General features: G+C 37.2%; 1 protein-coding gene and 2 long non-coding RNA genes across 3 annotated transcripts in view; 2 read left to right on the plus strand and 1 right to left on the minus strand.

Annotated features, from left to right (window-relative positions):
• The window catches only part of LOC134648714 (uncharacterized), a 217692-nt gene that overhangs the window by 102451 nt on the left and 97898 nt on the right, over positions 1–17343 (plus strand). The gene's annotated exons all lie outside the window — the stretch shown is intronic.
• The window catches only part of LOC134648664 (apoptosis-resistant E3 ubiquitin protein ligase 1), a 72154-nt gene that overhangs the window by 15744 nt on the left and 39067 nt on the right, over positions 1–17343 (minus strand). The gene's annotated exons all lie outside the window — the stretch shown is intronic.
• LOC134653388 (uncharacterized) lies at positions 564–1581 on the plus strand. Its single transcript, XR_010097254.1, has 2 exons — positions 564–826; positions 905–1581. It is a non-coding gene; the product is annotated as an uncharacterized LOC134653388 (long non-coding RNA).

Consider the following 17343-nt stretch of genomic DNA (forward strand, 5'->3'; position numbering starts at 1 on the left):
ATATAAATAAAAAAATAGGTACTTTTTTCAAAGTAGGTACTGCACATAATTGAACCGCCTATAATCGAAGGATAGTCTTTAATATATTTCTTAAAAACCGTTCAGCTCACAAAGGTTTCTAAACTCAGCAGCTAAATCCTGCTCCGTTGTGCATTAGGTAGTAATAGTGTTATAGGGCTCCTAGTCTATCCGCGTCCGCTCCATTACCGTTGACCCGAGGTTGTGCCTCGTTTAGCCGCTTTGAATACTGACTTCCTATGTATAAGAATGTTGGTTTTATCGAGCCCGAGATATCCATTAGCAGGGGTTTTTAGCAAATGAGCCGAAAAATACGTTTGATTTAGGATAAAGTGTGTTTCCTTCTATTGCTTATTGTTCTAGCGCTTTTAGCTGACCCTGCCATTCTTAGTCAGTTATACTCACTGGTTGTAATAAATTTAATATGTATAACACAAAGAGAATAAGACGATATTATAACGCCACCAAATAGCGATATCTATAAAATAATAATCTTGTAATGAAGACTTTATGATTTATAAATAAGAAAAACAATCTTTCAAACGGAAATCCGACATAATAGTTAGGGAGGCGAGGTAGCTAAATGGCGTAATTCAACGGCGCCGTCGAGACCTATCAAAATCGAAAGATAAAATAATTTCGAAAAGAAAAGCTCGTATGGCAAAAACCATTTTAGCGGTGGGTTTGGCGTGTACGGTTTTTCAAAAATGTTAAAAAAAACAGTTACTTGGGCATTCTCGAGCGCGTCAGATATTCATACTACGTATGCCCCGAGTGCCTCTGATAACAACGGTATAATAATCTGCCGGTTTGCGTGGTGGGGGTAGGCATATAAAGTAGTCAAAAATGCAAAAAAAAAATTTACTCGAGCGCGTCAGATTTTCAGAAGGGGTGTTAAGTAGGCCCCAAGGAAGCTTCCTTTAAAAAAACTGACGATTTCGGCGTGACAATAAGTTACGATGAATTTTTGAAAATGCAAAAAAAAAAGTTTTTTTGAAATACTCGAGCGCGTCAGATTTTCATAGGGGAGGTTTATCTCGGTATCCTGAAAGCATATTTTTTTAATCTGACAAAAATGTTGGTGGGTTCTCTTAATCTGACCGGGAGTTTGAGTTTTTATGATGCTTCAAGTCAAAAAGTTTTAACTTTGGACAAAAATGTAAAGAGACCTTTTTTGTGTAAAATAAAATAACCTTTTTTGTTTATTTAAACTTTTTTTTTGTAAAATGTATCGTTCGCGACTTATATGCCGCAACGCGTTCTTAGGAAGACGAAATGGCTCCTCCACACTTCCGGTCATGCGGAAACCGGCAGATTTTGTATTTTTAGTAAGTTTTAGATTATATTCTTCAAAATAAAAAGAATAAAAATCGCGCTCGAGAATGCCGGATTAACGTTTTTGTTTTACAAGTTCGCGACCCTATAACTCGGCGGCGTCAAGGACTTATCGTCAGATTCGTTAAATTTAGTCTTTAAACACTAAAATCAACCCCCAATATCTTAATCTGACGCGCTCGAGTATTTCAGACTATCCATTTTTTTTTTACTAATCTGATCGTCTATCCTAGGCGCGCGTCACTACATATAGAGCTAAATACTTTACAAGGTTGTTCTATTAGGTCTAAGGTATCTCTCATATCTTAAACTGCCACGCTCGAGTATTGCCGAAAATTCCCCTATTCGCCTCCCTAACTATAACAATGATACCTAAATTCAAGAGCAACAACTGGTCACATCGAAAGGTTTCCATACAATGTTATCCAATTGAATTGCTCTGGACTGTATATCCAATTCTAACAGAACAAAGGCGCGCCGTCAAAGCTCGGCCCCTTATACAATTACTTCGGCATTCACTGCAGATATCCAAGCCTTGTCAATGCCATCCGGCGCCGATCCCATTCAAGTTCAGGTTTATCAAAGGCTTTGTCAACGACTGATAATATAGATAGGATAAGCGGTTACCCCTATGACTTTATACTTAGTTTATACTGCATTATTATTCCACAATGTATTGCAACAGAACATTCGACAATGTTACAACAGAAACGGCCTTAATATTGGCAAGAAAGTATATAGTTATCATAAGTACACCATTATCCGCTAATGTACTAGGTAAATGACAAATATCATCATCTACATAGCGTTGTCCCGGCATTTTGGCACGACTCAGTCCTGAAACTTATAAATATCTAACGTACTGCTACAGCTATGAAATAATCATACAACAATGTGCAATAGTCATTAGGTACAAAATGCTTTCAGTCGATCGTGTGGCGACGACACGCGAAACTGGCGGCGTTCCAGAACGCTTGCCCAAGGAAAGCTTTCACCTTTACGTTTTTCTAACAGTACCGTTTCTCAAGCCAATACCCCTATCCTCATACGGGCCATATTTGTCTTGGTAGGTATTTTTTAGCTTTTTACCGTATCGTTTTGATACCGGTGACACGTTTACATTATTTTTTTACGTTAAATAGGAGACTATACAGTTAAGAGTACAGACTTCATGTTAAGTAAAACCGTAACTCTTCCAAAAAAATAAACACTTTAAAGTGTGAAGAACATCGAACCTTAAGCCTTATTTCACAAGCATCAAAAATTTTACTTAAAATTATTCAGAATCGATTACGACCAATAGCTGAAAGAAACTTAGGATCAGATCAATACGGGTTTAGGCAAAATAAAGGGACAAGAGAGGCAATATTAGCTCTTAGAGTTTTAGTTGACAGGCGACTAGAGGTTAACCTAGACACACACATAGCTTTTATTGATCTCGAAAAAGCTTTCGACAAGGTGGACTGGAAGAAGATGATGGGAATCCTGCGTGAAATTGGAATTGACTACAGGGACAGGAAGATCATTTATGAACTATACAAGAACCAGGAGACCATTATCGAAATAGGAGAAGAAAAAGCGGCCAAGTGCGAGTCGGACTCGCCCATGAAGGGTTCCGTATTTAGGCGATTTATGACGTATTAAAAAAAACTACTTACTAGATCTCGTTCAAACCAATTTTCGGTGGAAGTTTACATGGTAATGTAAAAGGTTAGTTTTATCATTCTCTTATTTTAGAAGTTACAGGGGGGGGGGACACACATTTTACCACTTTGGAAGTGTCTCTCGCGCAAACTATTCAGTTTAGAAAAAAATGATATTAGAAACCTCAATATCATTTTTGAAGACCTATCCATAGATACCCCACACGTATGGGTTTGATGAAAAAAAAAATTTTGAGTTTCAGTTCGAAGTATGGGGAACCCCAAAAATTTATTGTTTTTTTTTCTATTTTTGTGTGAAAATCTTAATGCGGTTCACAGAATACATCTACTTACCAAGTTTCAACAGTATAGTTCTTATAGTTTCGGAGAAAAGTGGCTGTGACATACGGACGGACAGACGGACAGACGGACAGACGGACAGACGGACAGACGGACAGACAGACAGACATGACGAATCTATAAGGGTTCCGTTTTTTGCCATTTGGCTACGGAACCCTAAAAAGGAAAAGCCAGAATAAGACAAGGAGTGAGACAGGGGTGTCCATTATCACCACTCATCTTTAACATTTTCATAGAGCAAGCCATAAAAATTATAATAGAGTCAGACTTGGTAGGGGTTAAAGTAAATGGGGAAAAAATTCATTTCATACGTTTCGCGGACGATATCGCGGCATTTGCCAATGACCGAGGTGAATTACAAAAACTAATTACAAAAATGGATGAAGTTTTCAATGAATTCGGACTTAAAATAAATTGCAAAAAAACGAAAACTCTTACAGTATCAAAAAACATCATGACAGCATCTAAACGCCCAAAAGTTTACAAATCCATCATATTACAGGACAAACCAATAGAACAAGTTAAGCAATACAAATATCTAGGAAGCGTAATAACCAATGACTCTAGATGCACCGAGGACATCAGACAAAGAATCGCTATGGCTAAAAGAGCCTTCAATAACAAAAAAGATCTACTTAAGGCACGCATCTCAAAAAAAGCCAAAAAACGATTAATAAAGGTGTTTATCTGGAGCATTGCGTTGTATGCGAGTGAGACATGGACACTGAGACAAAAAGATAGAAAACGGTTGGAAGCTTTCGAAATGTGGTGTTGGCGGAGGATAGAAAGGATCAGCTGGACTGAGAGGAAGACGAATGAAGAAGTCCTGAGTATGATAGGAGAAAAGCGATGCTTATTAAATACAATAAGAAATAGGAGAGGCATGATGGTAGGACACCTGATACGGCATGACAAGTTTTTCCTGAACATCTTGGAAGGCAGGATTGAAAAGACAAGAGAAGAAGGGAAACCTAGAATAACTTATCTTAGCCAAATAAAAAATGATACATCGTATGAGGAAATTAAAAGACTGGCACAAGAAAGGAATGATTGGCGATTACTCCACCGACAAGAGCAAAGCTCTTAAGTTATGATGATGATGATGAGGAGACTATAGTGTATAACGTAATTGAACTAAAGATAGAGATATTTGAGAACTGTCTGTGCTAAGCCACTGCTAAATAGGTGCGGACATGCATTCTCTCATGTACAGCGAGTTGCAAAACTGCATGGACACATTAGTAATGAAATTCATTTATAAAGTGACCATGGGCCAAGCCCTATGGGGACAATCCCTCTTGTACAGACAATAGGGATTGTCCCCACAGGGCTAGTCCTCACGCTGGCATAAAACCGGATGGGGACTTTACATTTGCCTTTGAATTGGTTTGCGAATTAGGTATATTTCTTTTATTTACCAATAGAACGCCAGTGGTAAATATCAAAAGACACTTCGACAAGTCATGGAGGTTTAGAACCTTCGACCTTTGCATGTAATATCGCACGCCTGACCCATGCACTCGTCTCGGACACCGCTCTACAAAATGTGTTTAAGGAACGAGCACAGATACAAATACATATCTTTGCTCGTGTGCCTCGATAGGTATAAATATGTGTATGAATATCAAATGTATAAAGGGGCCGGAGTGCAATAGTTATCGACATACAAAGGCGAATGGCGAGGCGCGAAACTGGCGGCGTTCCAAATCGCTTGCTAGCCGAATGGAGGCTTTCACCTTTATATACGTTTACTAACAATACCGGATCTCGTGTAGCTATACGGCTTATATTCACCAGATTTTGTTTCACTTAAACTCAGCAAGCCGTAGTTGAGAGCTACGGGAATAACATTTAGTTATAATTAAATTTCGTCAATTATACGCATATACTAGAATTATACAACTTGTCGCTTCTGTTCCCAAAAGTAAAGTGCACATAACTGAAACAAATAACTCAACATTTACCTTTTGTATCGCGAGTCCATCTCATTTGTTACATGGAACACAAGTCCGTCGCAGAACAAACAATGAAATACCAAAATGTGAATTAGTTTCTCAATACCTATATATTTTCTCCAATGAAACAGAACAAATGAGAATCATTGTACGTTCCGAAACAATGGCGTAGTTAGCGCAACCCAGGTTTTATTGAGCGTGGGCGAGTTGATCGCTCGAGATCGGGTGAACCAGTACAAGAGTGCTCTCTGAACTGCGTCGTTGTTACGGGTCTCAAGCTCACATTATGCTGGATGAACTAAGAATTGGACTCACCGCTCGCACGTAAGCAATGGGAATCTATGGCCAGCATCCGCCAGATTTAATGGACCGCCCGCCTTTTTGTCATCCTTCTCGCGTTTAAAACTATCTGAAAATTCTGAAAGCATTTTATGCGGCGGGCGTTTTGAAACCCGCATATATTTTCTGCTATTTAGGTAGTAGTTATTTTATGATGTACATTATGTACTAGTGTATTGTTTTCAGCGACTGTTACACATTCAAATGTCTACACCATTAATCATACATTTGGAATCAAAACAAAATTGTATACTTAAGGCTTATGTTCTAACGAGTCATTTAAAAAGACCTACTTATATTATAAGCCATACCTACAGTATTATGTATATCCATTTTCCATGTTCAAAGCTATATGTATATATGTTACCTACTGTAGGGCTAATAGCAGATGCCTGTTAAAGCGATGCATTCTGAATAATACCTACGAGTGTAAGTAGGTCTATAGGTCAGTTCATTTTCAGATTGGTAGGTACTGATAATAATGAACTGCATGCACGACGCAGCTGCTCACAATGTACCTACAGTCAGCTTAATATACATCTATTTCCTGTAGAGAAGGCAATAGCCCGAAAATACTAACGTCTGATTTTGACGTGTTACAAAGGGCCACGTGCACCATTCCTAACCCGGAGTTAACCGGTTAAACCTGGTGTTACCATGGTTACCAGTACAATTTGAGACTGGTGTCACTGGTATAACGATTTAACCGGTTAGCCCCGGGTTAGTGGGATGGTGCAAGTGGAGTTAAGTGTCACTGCTACGAGTATAGGTGTGCTACGCCGTAGCTCGTAGGAGCGCTTCCCGATGTTTCGTTTTTAGGGTTCCGTACCCAAAGGGTAAAAACGGGACAACATAACTAAGACTCCACTGTCCGTCCGTCTGTCGTCCTGTCCGTCTGTCTGTCACCAGGCTGTATCTCATGAACCGAGATAGCCAGACAGTTGAATTTTTTTTAGGATTACAAAGAACTCTGCAGAAGGATCATGAAGTTCTAAATCGGGCACTTTATACGATATTTTTTAAATAAATTATAAGTTTTAATTGTGCTACTTTATATTATTTTATTTTTATGCCGCATAAATTTGTCTATTATTACTAAGTATATTTTTTTACTGTTTACTCAAGTATGGGAATTGTACTATTTTTATGTGTAATAAAGTTTCTTTAACCCCAAACTAAAGTCCCCAATGAGAATGAATTCGCCTAACACAAAATTTATTTTTGTGTCCGTGATAGCACAACGGCAAACTTAATTAATAATAAAAATAAAGAGAACCAAAACTCGAGCGGGCAGTAAAAGCAGTTTTTCGAAGTGATAAATATTCCTCGGCACTAGGTCTACACTCTACAAGGTAACGGCACAGTGTGATCAGATAAGCGTACAGGTCGTAATTTATGCCCAGCGCCGGCGCCCAGCCGCGCAACCGGAAAGATAGCGATTATTACCTTCAGGCAACATACGAGTGTTACTGTTACCTCTACTCGTTATCAGCTCTGACCTAACTCCGTAAAGCCTCTATTTACCTGTGCCACCTGTGCTAATGCTTGTGTAGGGGCTTGTGTAAGTAACCAGGTTATACAACCTCAATTTTCGTACTCAACGTCTGTCTTGGCTATACCTAGACTAAGGGGCGACTATTCTTACAAATAATACAGTCTCGGCAATACTGCTACACTGCTCAACTGCTACTGATGCAGTCACACTTCTCAGTGGACTATGTACAGTATTTAAACTGCAGGGTGTCAGTTATCTCTGCAGCTTACTGTACAATATGTGTATATGTAGACCACATTTAAAAGCGAATTAACCATACATAGGTATTTAACGTAACAGAGACCAGAAAAACAAGATTCGTCCATGAAATATCGACATAATCTAGAATAAGTCTATATTTAAATATATTTGGTTAACATAAGCAAAAATGACGCTATAAAAACGGTCATTTGGCCACGGCAATAATAAGCGTTATTGCTTCATGGAGCGGCGAAGGACAATGGATGTTACCACTAAATCGGCTGAATTTGTGATTGACGCTATAATCTTAGTAATATATTACGTTTCATCCCTTTGTTATAATATAACATAACGCGTAACTTTACGTACAGACAGGAGTAGGTACTCGTAATACTAGTGCTTCTATAATCTACTCGTATATTAATTCTATACTACGAGAGCTGTAGACCTCGCGATAAGATAAATTCAATATATTATATTATATAATGGATAAAACATAAATAAGCAAACGCAAATTTTATCATTCCGAACCATTATTTTGAGTTATTTTAGTGTGAGAGTGAGTAGTGTAGTGTGTAGTGTAGTGTGTAGTGTAGTGTGTAGTGTAGTGTGTAGTGTAGTGTGTAGTGTAGTGTGTAGTGTAGTGTGTAGTGTAGTGTGTAGTGTAGTGTGTAGTGTAGTGTGTAGTGTAGTGTGTAGTGTAGTGTAGTGTGTAGTGTAGTGTGTAGTGTGTAGTGTAGTGTGTAGTGTAGTGTGTAGTGTAGTGTGTGTTCTAACCTACGGTGCACAAACTTGGTCATTAACTGAGGCTCTAAAATGGAAACTCAAGGTTTGCCAGCGTGCGATGGAGCGTAGTATATTAGGTGTTCGCAGAACTGATCGGATCAGAAACACGGAACTACGCTCCAGAACTAGAGTTGTAGATGTAGGCGTCAAGACCGCTAAGCTTAAGTGGGACTGGGCTGGACATGTCTGCCGCATGCACCCAGAAAGGTGGGCCAAAATGGTTACTGAGTGGGACCCACGGAACACAATAGACGGTGCAGGCCGGAGTTCAGGCAGACCGAAAAGGAGATGGCGGGACGACTTGGACGCATTCTACCCCAAATGGTGGGAAAATGCCGATGACAGGGTCGAGTGGAGAAAACGAGGGGAGGCCTTTGCCCAGCAGTGGGACACCAAAATAGGCTAGAGAAAAAAAATTTAGTGTACAACACTGAATCGAGAACCGAAGTTACTATACAATTACTTGTAGTTTTATAAAACTATTTTTTTAAGTATTCATTAAATTAGTTCAAGATGCAAATGAAGTTAGGATGTATACTACTAGACTACTAGTAGATAGGCGAGCTTTGCCAGACCAATGCATTAGGGTATTGGCTAATATGGATTATGGATTACTCTACGCTACCTACGATTCGGTCTCTGTACCGTCAGCGACGTAAAGCTTGACACAACGGACTGCGAACCAGTTGCAACTTTTACAGCCAACAAAATGCAGTCAGTGTTTTAAGTAATTACCTCTAATGGTCTATTGGGGCTTGTAACCGTTCTGGTGTTGCAGGTGTCCATGGGCGCCTTTAATTGCTTACCATCAGGCGTTTCGTCTGCCTAAAAAGAAATGGGCTAAGTGAATGACTTTTCTGTTTTGACAGAAAGCTCAATTTTTATTTTTGGGTTTGTGAATTTTATCTTTTTCCCTAAAATACGTCCCATTTATTAATAATACATTGAATGTTATTTTAGTGAAATATATATAAGTACCTACTCAACCGGGTCTGTCTTGTGTTTTACTTAACAATTAATTTATATATCGTCTTTATTACAAGATAGATGTACGAATAATAATGGTAAAGCTACTAAGTACCATACATCCTATGTCCATAATAGTTATGTATGTTGCGAACTGTACCTCTGTTCTGTAAGAGCTCTAATAACACTTGCACCCATGAAATATAGTTTCCTTTATGCGAATGTCCGAATATTGGACCGCGGGTGACCCAGTTTCCAAGCGCCAGGCAGGTAGCATTATTGATGAATGCAAATGCCGTGGTTTCCTTTTGGGGATTGCACATCAACTATTTGGCTGTAAGCGCATTAATTACACCTACACCGCGCTTGTTTGCGGACGGGGCGCTGTACTAGCAGGAACACATTTAACTGAGCATTTAGAAACCTTATGTCTTCCCAATAAGGTTGACAAGTGGCCAGTTAACAGTGTCGCTGATGGCACGGAAGATCGTGGCAAACTTAGGAACTCAGAAAATACTACTTCTATCAGACTTGGGACTATTTACAAAGTATTTGAGCTCTTCTTAACACTTTCAGTGCTATCGCCAGCGAGTCCGATGTCTGCGAATTTAAAAGTTCCACAAATATCGGTAGGTATAAGCAATATTGCTAGCTACAAAGTAGCATACGGAGTCTGACTTCCAATGTAACTATATACATACCTATAAAAGATGACTATATAAATCGCAGCGACTATGTTTCATCAAGAAATAAAGTATGGACAAATAGCGGAGCGCTTATCCGAGTAGAACTTTATTTCTAAAGCTAGCCAATTTTGTGTCAGTTGAGTAGCTTATACAGTGTGTAAATCCAATACGGGCGAATATTTAAACGGTGGTTAGCATAGGACCTAAAAAGTATATTGAGATAGATTTTACTTAGAAATGCATTGAAAATTTTAACCATACAAAATAATTCGGCCAGCAATGTAATACACAGACACCACACAAGTTACGGGATACGAGCTTTTTAAAGTAACTGTCAACGCTTGTTGGCACTTGGCAGTTACTATAAAAAGCTCGTATCTCGTAATGTCATGTCATCTTCTGTTTCTTAATGTTTGCAGTACATTGCTGCTCGGTACATGTGGAAAAAATTAATCACGGGGTCATAATTAAGTGTAACTTACAAAAACATTTTAATTAATGATAAGACGGGTAAATTCTATATCTGGTTTAATTTATTGCCCGTATTAGACTTACACACTGTATTTTTCGTCAGATATGTAAGCATGCGACATTTTCATATCAATATTGCGCTGTCCTATACGTATTTGGTTATGTACATTTCTTAATAGAATAAGTATTTAGAAATGTACTACTCCACGCGACAAAAAATAAGATTTTTGGCTGTAGGAGGGGAATTTCCGGCTTTTTCGTGGTCGGATGTGGGGTGCCGCGAAGTTGCGCAACACATCGCGGCCAGAATGTCTGCCTTATTTACATTTCTGTCCCTTTTAGCTTTATATTCATGCGTTGTGATGTGACTACATAAATGAATACCTACATCTCGTTCATAATCATTATTATTTTCAGCAAGTTATCGCGTCAATTCGATAAGTATAATATGATTTGGAGCAATAAATGCTATAATCCACATTATAAAGTTAACTATATGTATGCTGTATGTATGTCACAAACTTTTATAGGTTGCAATTCGCAAAGCATTGGTGCGGGACGGTGTTGTTCACGGTTTCCATCGTGCAATTGTACATATATTGTTAGTTACATAGTTTTATTTTTACATTTTATATTGGACATCATTAAGACTAAGATTAGTCGATTAAGATAAAAACTAAGGCCGTAGCACTAGGTACAACGTAGCCGATAACAACTATTTCCAGCCCTAGCACGGTCGCATTTTTATCGTTTGTACCATGCCTGTCACGTTCTAACAAGTATGTAAGTGCGAAAGTGACGGGTATAGTGATAGTCGATAAAAATGGAACCATGCTGAGCCCGCTGGGGGCCTAGCCAAGATGACAATGGGTGGAAATAGTCACGTGACGTTTTTTCTTTTCTTTTGTTGTTTGTCGGTGTACGATTGTCATCTTGGCTAGGCATGGTATGCAGCAAAAATGTCTAAAAATGTCTTAAAGGCGAAATAACTATTAGGCCAATTTTATTTTTGCAATTTGATATGGGGATGCTATATAAGATTATTGTAATATGGTCCCACGCTCACCATTACAAGATTAGCGCTGAATGAGTCAAATATTATTTTGTACTGAGTGCTTTCAGCAGGATGCTCCGAGATTTCTGCAGGTAACGTTATTGATGGGCGCGATGCTCCGGCGCGGCGGAGCTTAAGCCAGCGTTTTCCCGCTTTGTAGAGGAAAGCGACTATTACGAACAGAGAAGCCGCCGAGCGGGTTCCCGGCGCTCAATGTGTTAAGTACCTATTCGTTGTATTGCACAATTACATATAATATTTATATGTAATATAATTAGTTGTTTTTACACAATGTCCCAAGTGAATTCTGTGTAATTTGTGCGATCTCATCGCGAGTTGAATTTAAATGAATTGATGCTAAAGTAGGTATTTATCCAAACCTACTTAAAAAGCCCGCGTAACGGGATAGCCTTTAACGACCGAGGGCAGAACTTTGTACATTAATAAACTAAACTTCAAGATGCTATTAACGAAGTCCAGTAACTTTGTACAACCTAATCTTTATAAGGTGGCTTTATGTTTTTTGTAGCTACATAAGTTAGCTGGAAGCTTAAAAGAAACGGTAGATTTTACCAATTACAATTATAGGTACTTATGTATCCTTATTAAGATGATCAACCGTAAAAATATCTTAAATATCGTCAAAACTACTAGAGAAATATTTTGTAAACATTTTACTTGTTTGAAGGAGAATCTGGGCGCGCCCTTATACATTAGTTTAGTTAGTTTAGATAGGTAAGTACGGCTACCATCAGTTTGGCACTGACATAAACGCCGTCGAGAATGTAATTTACTTTCTATACCTAATACATCTCGCTCGTACTCGCATATTAGTTACAAACGAGATCTATAGAAAGTAAATTACGTTCTCGATAGCGTAAATGTCAGTTTTGACACGTCAGTGACTCATGGTACGGGCTAAGTTCATTACATGGTTCTGTGTGACTATGACTAATATAGTATAAGAATATAATCCATATGTAATTATAGTCTATGTATGTAACTAAACTTAGTTTTTGCAAACATGAAGTTAACCTTTAAGTAAACAGCCATTAGTGGGGGCGAGTAAGTAAGAAAATACTAGCAATCCAACGATAGTAATAAAGAAGGGAGAAAACCAATGAATAGGAGAACGGAGCTCGGAGGTCATAAAAGCAACGCGTAGCGGATTGTTTCTTTTTACTCTTTTTAGGGATCTGCTGTAGAGATATCGCATAGTATATTAAACTCGACGAAGTAAATCCGCTTCCATGCATGCGAATTAACTTATATTATGTCAAAGACGGGTTATAAATGTTATAATAAAGAACAAAATTTGCCGTTTTGTTATAAAATTCGTATGCGCACACACCAACCTTTCCCTAACATGCACAAACAATACACAACCGTAATATGTCATCTATATATATAAATGCAAGTGTCCTGACTGACTGACTGACTGACTGACTGACTGACTGATTCATCAACGCAGAGCCGAAACTACAAAAGCTAGTAAGTTGAAATTTGCACACTAGGTTGCATTTGTAAAGTGTACAAGAGATAAGAAGCGATTTTGAAAAATTCAACCCCTAAGGGGGTTAAAAAGGGGATGAAAGGTTGTATGAGGTTCAAGTTTTAGTTTAAGCTAGGAATTTGAAACTTTGTGAAAATGTATTATATTAAAAAACAAGAAAAGTAATTTCAGCGTTTTCGAAAATTCATCCCCCAAGGTGGTGAAAAAGGGGTTGAAAATTTGTATGGAGATCAAATATTTTTGTGTGTGACTTTAAACTTTGTATATGGGTATATTATTATAAGACAGGAAAAGTAATTTCAGCGTTTTTGAAAATTCATCCCCTAACAGGGTTAAAAAGGGGTTGAAAGTTTGAATCCGCTACAAATGCTTTGAAACTTCTTAGAAAGGCATAATAGCCGATTGCAAAAAAAGGAATTGCGACGTTTTAGGAAATTCAACACCTGAGGGGGTAAAAAAGGGGATGAAACTTTGTCTTGGGGTGCAAATTTTATTTTAAGCTAGGACCTTGAAACTTTGCAAAAAGGTATTAAATTAAAAAACGAGAAAACTAATTTCAGCGTTTTTAAAAATTCATCCCCTGAGGTGGTGAAAAAGGGGTTGAAAGTTTGTACGGAGATCAAATATTATTGAGAGTGCGGGACTTGAGTCTTTGTATAAAGCCATATTATTAAAACTCAAGAAAAGTAATTTCAGCGTTTTTAAAAATTCATCCCTTAAAAGGGTTAAAAAGGGGATGAAATGTTGTATGGGGTTCAAGATTTATTTTAAGCTAGGAATTTGAAACTTTGTAAAAATGTATTATATTAAAAAATAAGAAAACTAATTTCAGCGTTTTCGAAAATTCATCCCCCAAGCTGGTGAAAAAGGGGTTGAAAGTTTGTATGGAGATCAAATATTTTTGTGAGTGTGTGACTTTAAACTTTGTATATGGGTATATTATTATAAGACAGGAAAAGTAATTTCAGCGTTTTTGAAAATTCATCCCCTAACAGGGTTAAAAAGGGGTTGAAAGTTTGAATCCGCTACAAATGCTTTGAAACTTCTTAGAAAAGCATAATAGCCGATTGCAAAAAAAGGAATTGCGACGTTTTAGGAAATTCAACACCTGAGGGGGTAAAAAAGGGGATGAAACTTTGTCTTGGGGTGTACATTTTATTTTAAGATAGGACCTTGAAACTTCGCAAAAAGGTATTAAATTAAAAAACAACAAAACAAATTTCAGTGTTTTTAAAAATTCATCCCCCGTGGTGGTGAAAAAGGGGTTGAAAGTTTGTACGGAGATCAAATATTTTTTAGAGTGCGGGACTTGAATCTTTGTATAAAGCCATATTATTAATTCTAAAGAAAAGTAATTTCAGCGTTTTCAAAAATTCATCCCTTAAAAGGGTTAAAAAGGGGTTGAAAGATTGTATAGGGTTTAAATTTTATTTTAAGCTACGAATTTGTAACTTCATAAAAAGTTATTTCATTAAAAGAGAAGAAAACTAATGTTAGCGTTTTTCAAAATTCAACATTTAAGGCGGTGAAAAAGGGGTTGAAAATTTGTATGGAGGTCAATATTTTTTGTAAGTACGGGACTTGAATCTTTGTATAATGACATATTATTAGAATACGAGAAAAGTAATTTAAGCGTTTTTAAAAATTCATACCCTATAAGGGTCCAAAAGGGGTTGAAAGTTTGTATAGGGTTCAAATTTTATTTAAAGCTAGGAACTTGAAACTTCGTAAAAAGGTATTTTATTAAAAAACAAAAGACCTATTCAGCGTTTTTAAAAATTTATCTCCCGAGGAGGTGAAAAAGGGGTTGAAAGTTTGTATGGAGATCAAATATTTTTGAGAGTGCGAGACTTAAATCGTTGTACAACGCCATAGTATTAGAACACAAGAAAACTTATTTCAGCGTTTTTAAAAATTCATCCCATAACAGGGTTAAAAAGGGGTTGAAAGATTATATAGGTTATAATTTTATTTAAAGCTAGGAACTTGAAGCTTCGTAAAAAGGTATTTTATTAAGAGAAAAGAAAACTAATTTCAGAGTCTTTGATAATTCATCCCCCAAGGTGGTGAAGGGGGTCGAAAATTTGTATGGAACCCAAATATTTATTGGAGTGCGGGACTTGAATAGTTGTATAAAGGCATAATATTACAATACAAGAAAAGTAATTTCAGCGTTTTTAAAAATTCATCCCCTAAAAGTTTAAACAAGGGTTGAGAGTTAGTAGAGGGTTCAAATTTTATTTAAAGCTAGGAACTTCAAACTTCGTAAATAGGTAGTTAGGTAGTAGGTTTTATTAAATAGTGGACTTGAAAATCTTCTGGGGGTTGAGAGAGATTATATCGAGATTATCGAGAACAATTTTATTCAGTTAGGGGCTCGAAACTTTGTAGCCAGGTACAAATCTCATGCGTTGTATAATAATTAACAAATGATTAACCGTCCCTACTGCTATCTTTTGCTGCATAATGTTCTAAGCTAATGTAGAATTTATAACCACCAATATACAAATCCACGCGTACGAAGTCGCGGGCAACAGCTAGTCATAACATATAACGAACGAACTAAGTTATTCCTTTTATATTTTAGTTCTTTTATTAGTTTTCACGGTAATAATAGAGGGTGGAAGATTTACAACCAGGGTGAAAATTCATAAAACTTGATAATAATGACTTCTTCGTTGGAAAACCAGTGTAACTGCCTTCCACGTATAGAAAATATAGTTACAAAAGTTTGGGGTCTAATATTATTAGACTAGAAACGAGCTACTAGAAAATATTGTTTATGAACAGGGTGGCTAGCGGCTCGCCTGTGTAGGCACTATTAACATACACAGCCAACCGAGGCCATGTCACCTTGTAATAGTTAATAGTGGCAGTTTTAGCCGCGACTGACAGCAAAATGAAGCGACAATGTAATAAGACGTGTCGTGCTTTCTTCGGGTGGGCGCGACTATAAATAGGTATGTTCGAGTTCAAAATTACTAGTAATTATACTAGTAAGACTTCTAATCTCCAATTAAAACATATTGGCTCGCGGCGATACTGAGACATGCAAAATGCAGTCATGGATATTGAGGATCAGACATAGGAATCCGTGGGGCAAATTTTCTTGACAGGTAGGGACTTCCTATATCGATAAACTCAATTATCGATGCTCGTTCTATATACTAGTGATCGCCCCCAACATTGTGTGTTTGTTGTAACACTTGTAACTATTGTTTTGAAGACAAGTATGAAATTCACACATAGCATATTTTAAATAATCGCTAGGTGATATAAAGGTAGGGCGTAATACTTATTGCACTATGAAATAGTCAATATTATCTCAACCTCTTTATTGATTGATTAGCAATCAAAGCGAATTGAGTATTGAGTTATTATTTTATTTGATTTTTACACTTTTAATAAAAACATATTTTTACAAGCAAACCATTGAGTGATCACCAGTATATAGAACGAGCATCGTTAATTGAGTTTATCGATATAGGAAGTCCCTATCTGTCAAGAAAATTTGCCCCACGGATTCCTATGTCTGTTGATGATGAACTTTTGTCCTCCAATATTAAAAATAGTACATATTCATATGGTGATACGGAACGATGCTTTGATGCCCAGCTCGCGCTTGACTGGTTATCCTCCTATTTACATTTAATAGCCTACTCGGGTCCGTTGGCGCGGCGATTCAATTTTTAAGCACGGCCCGGATTTGAACCCCGACCCGCTATGGGATTAGGTACATTTTTGGAGACACGAGTATTTTGCATAGTAATGATAATAATTTAGAATTTACCTTGGGCCGCAGAAAAAATCTTTTATTTTAGCTTCACACAAAATCCTCTTCAATCGATTGGGAACGCTATTCTGCACAAGTAAAATTTGCATACATATTGAATCGATATCCTGCCTTTACGCCTTTGTACATATTTTTGACAACGTCGAGAAAACCAATTAAGTTTATTAGGTAGTTAGGTTTTCACATACCTATTAAAAAAATTGGGCCTGAAGAATTTTTAGAATAATACTAGACAGAAAGCGGATAATCCGATGGACATAATACCTATAAGATCAATAACTATGTATGTACTACCTATATGTAATTAGGATTGTTCATTTTTTTTTAAATGTTCTATTTCGAAAACCATTTCGAGATAGAGACAAACCAAAGAAAGTCTGCAGCGCAATAATTTGACATCGAATAAAAAAACTACATATGGCAATGTTTTTTAAGCAGTCAGTAAACATGAATTTTTCAGTTAAACCGCTCTTGGTTTGTTACGATTTGATTTATAATTGATACCTAAACTGTAGATTTGATTGCTTAATATAAATCAAAAACCTTGTTCCTACGTATGGGAATGATTCACAAAAATAATAGTTCGAATCCGCGAGGACCTACTTACGACGTGAAACATGGTGTCGTGAAGTAAACATGGAATACCTACCTACCTACTTCAAGTTTAAGATAGTATTGCTTTGAGGATC

The sequence above is a fragment of the Cydia amplana genome, chromosome 1, assembly GCF_948474715.1.
Source record: "Cydia amplana chromosome 1, ilCydAmpl1.1, whole genome shotgun sequence".
NCBI lineage: Eukaryota > Metazoa > Arthropoda > Insecta > Lepidoptera > Tortricidae > Cydia > Cydia amplana.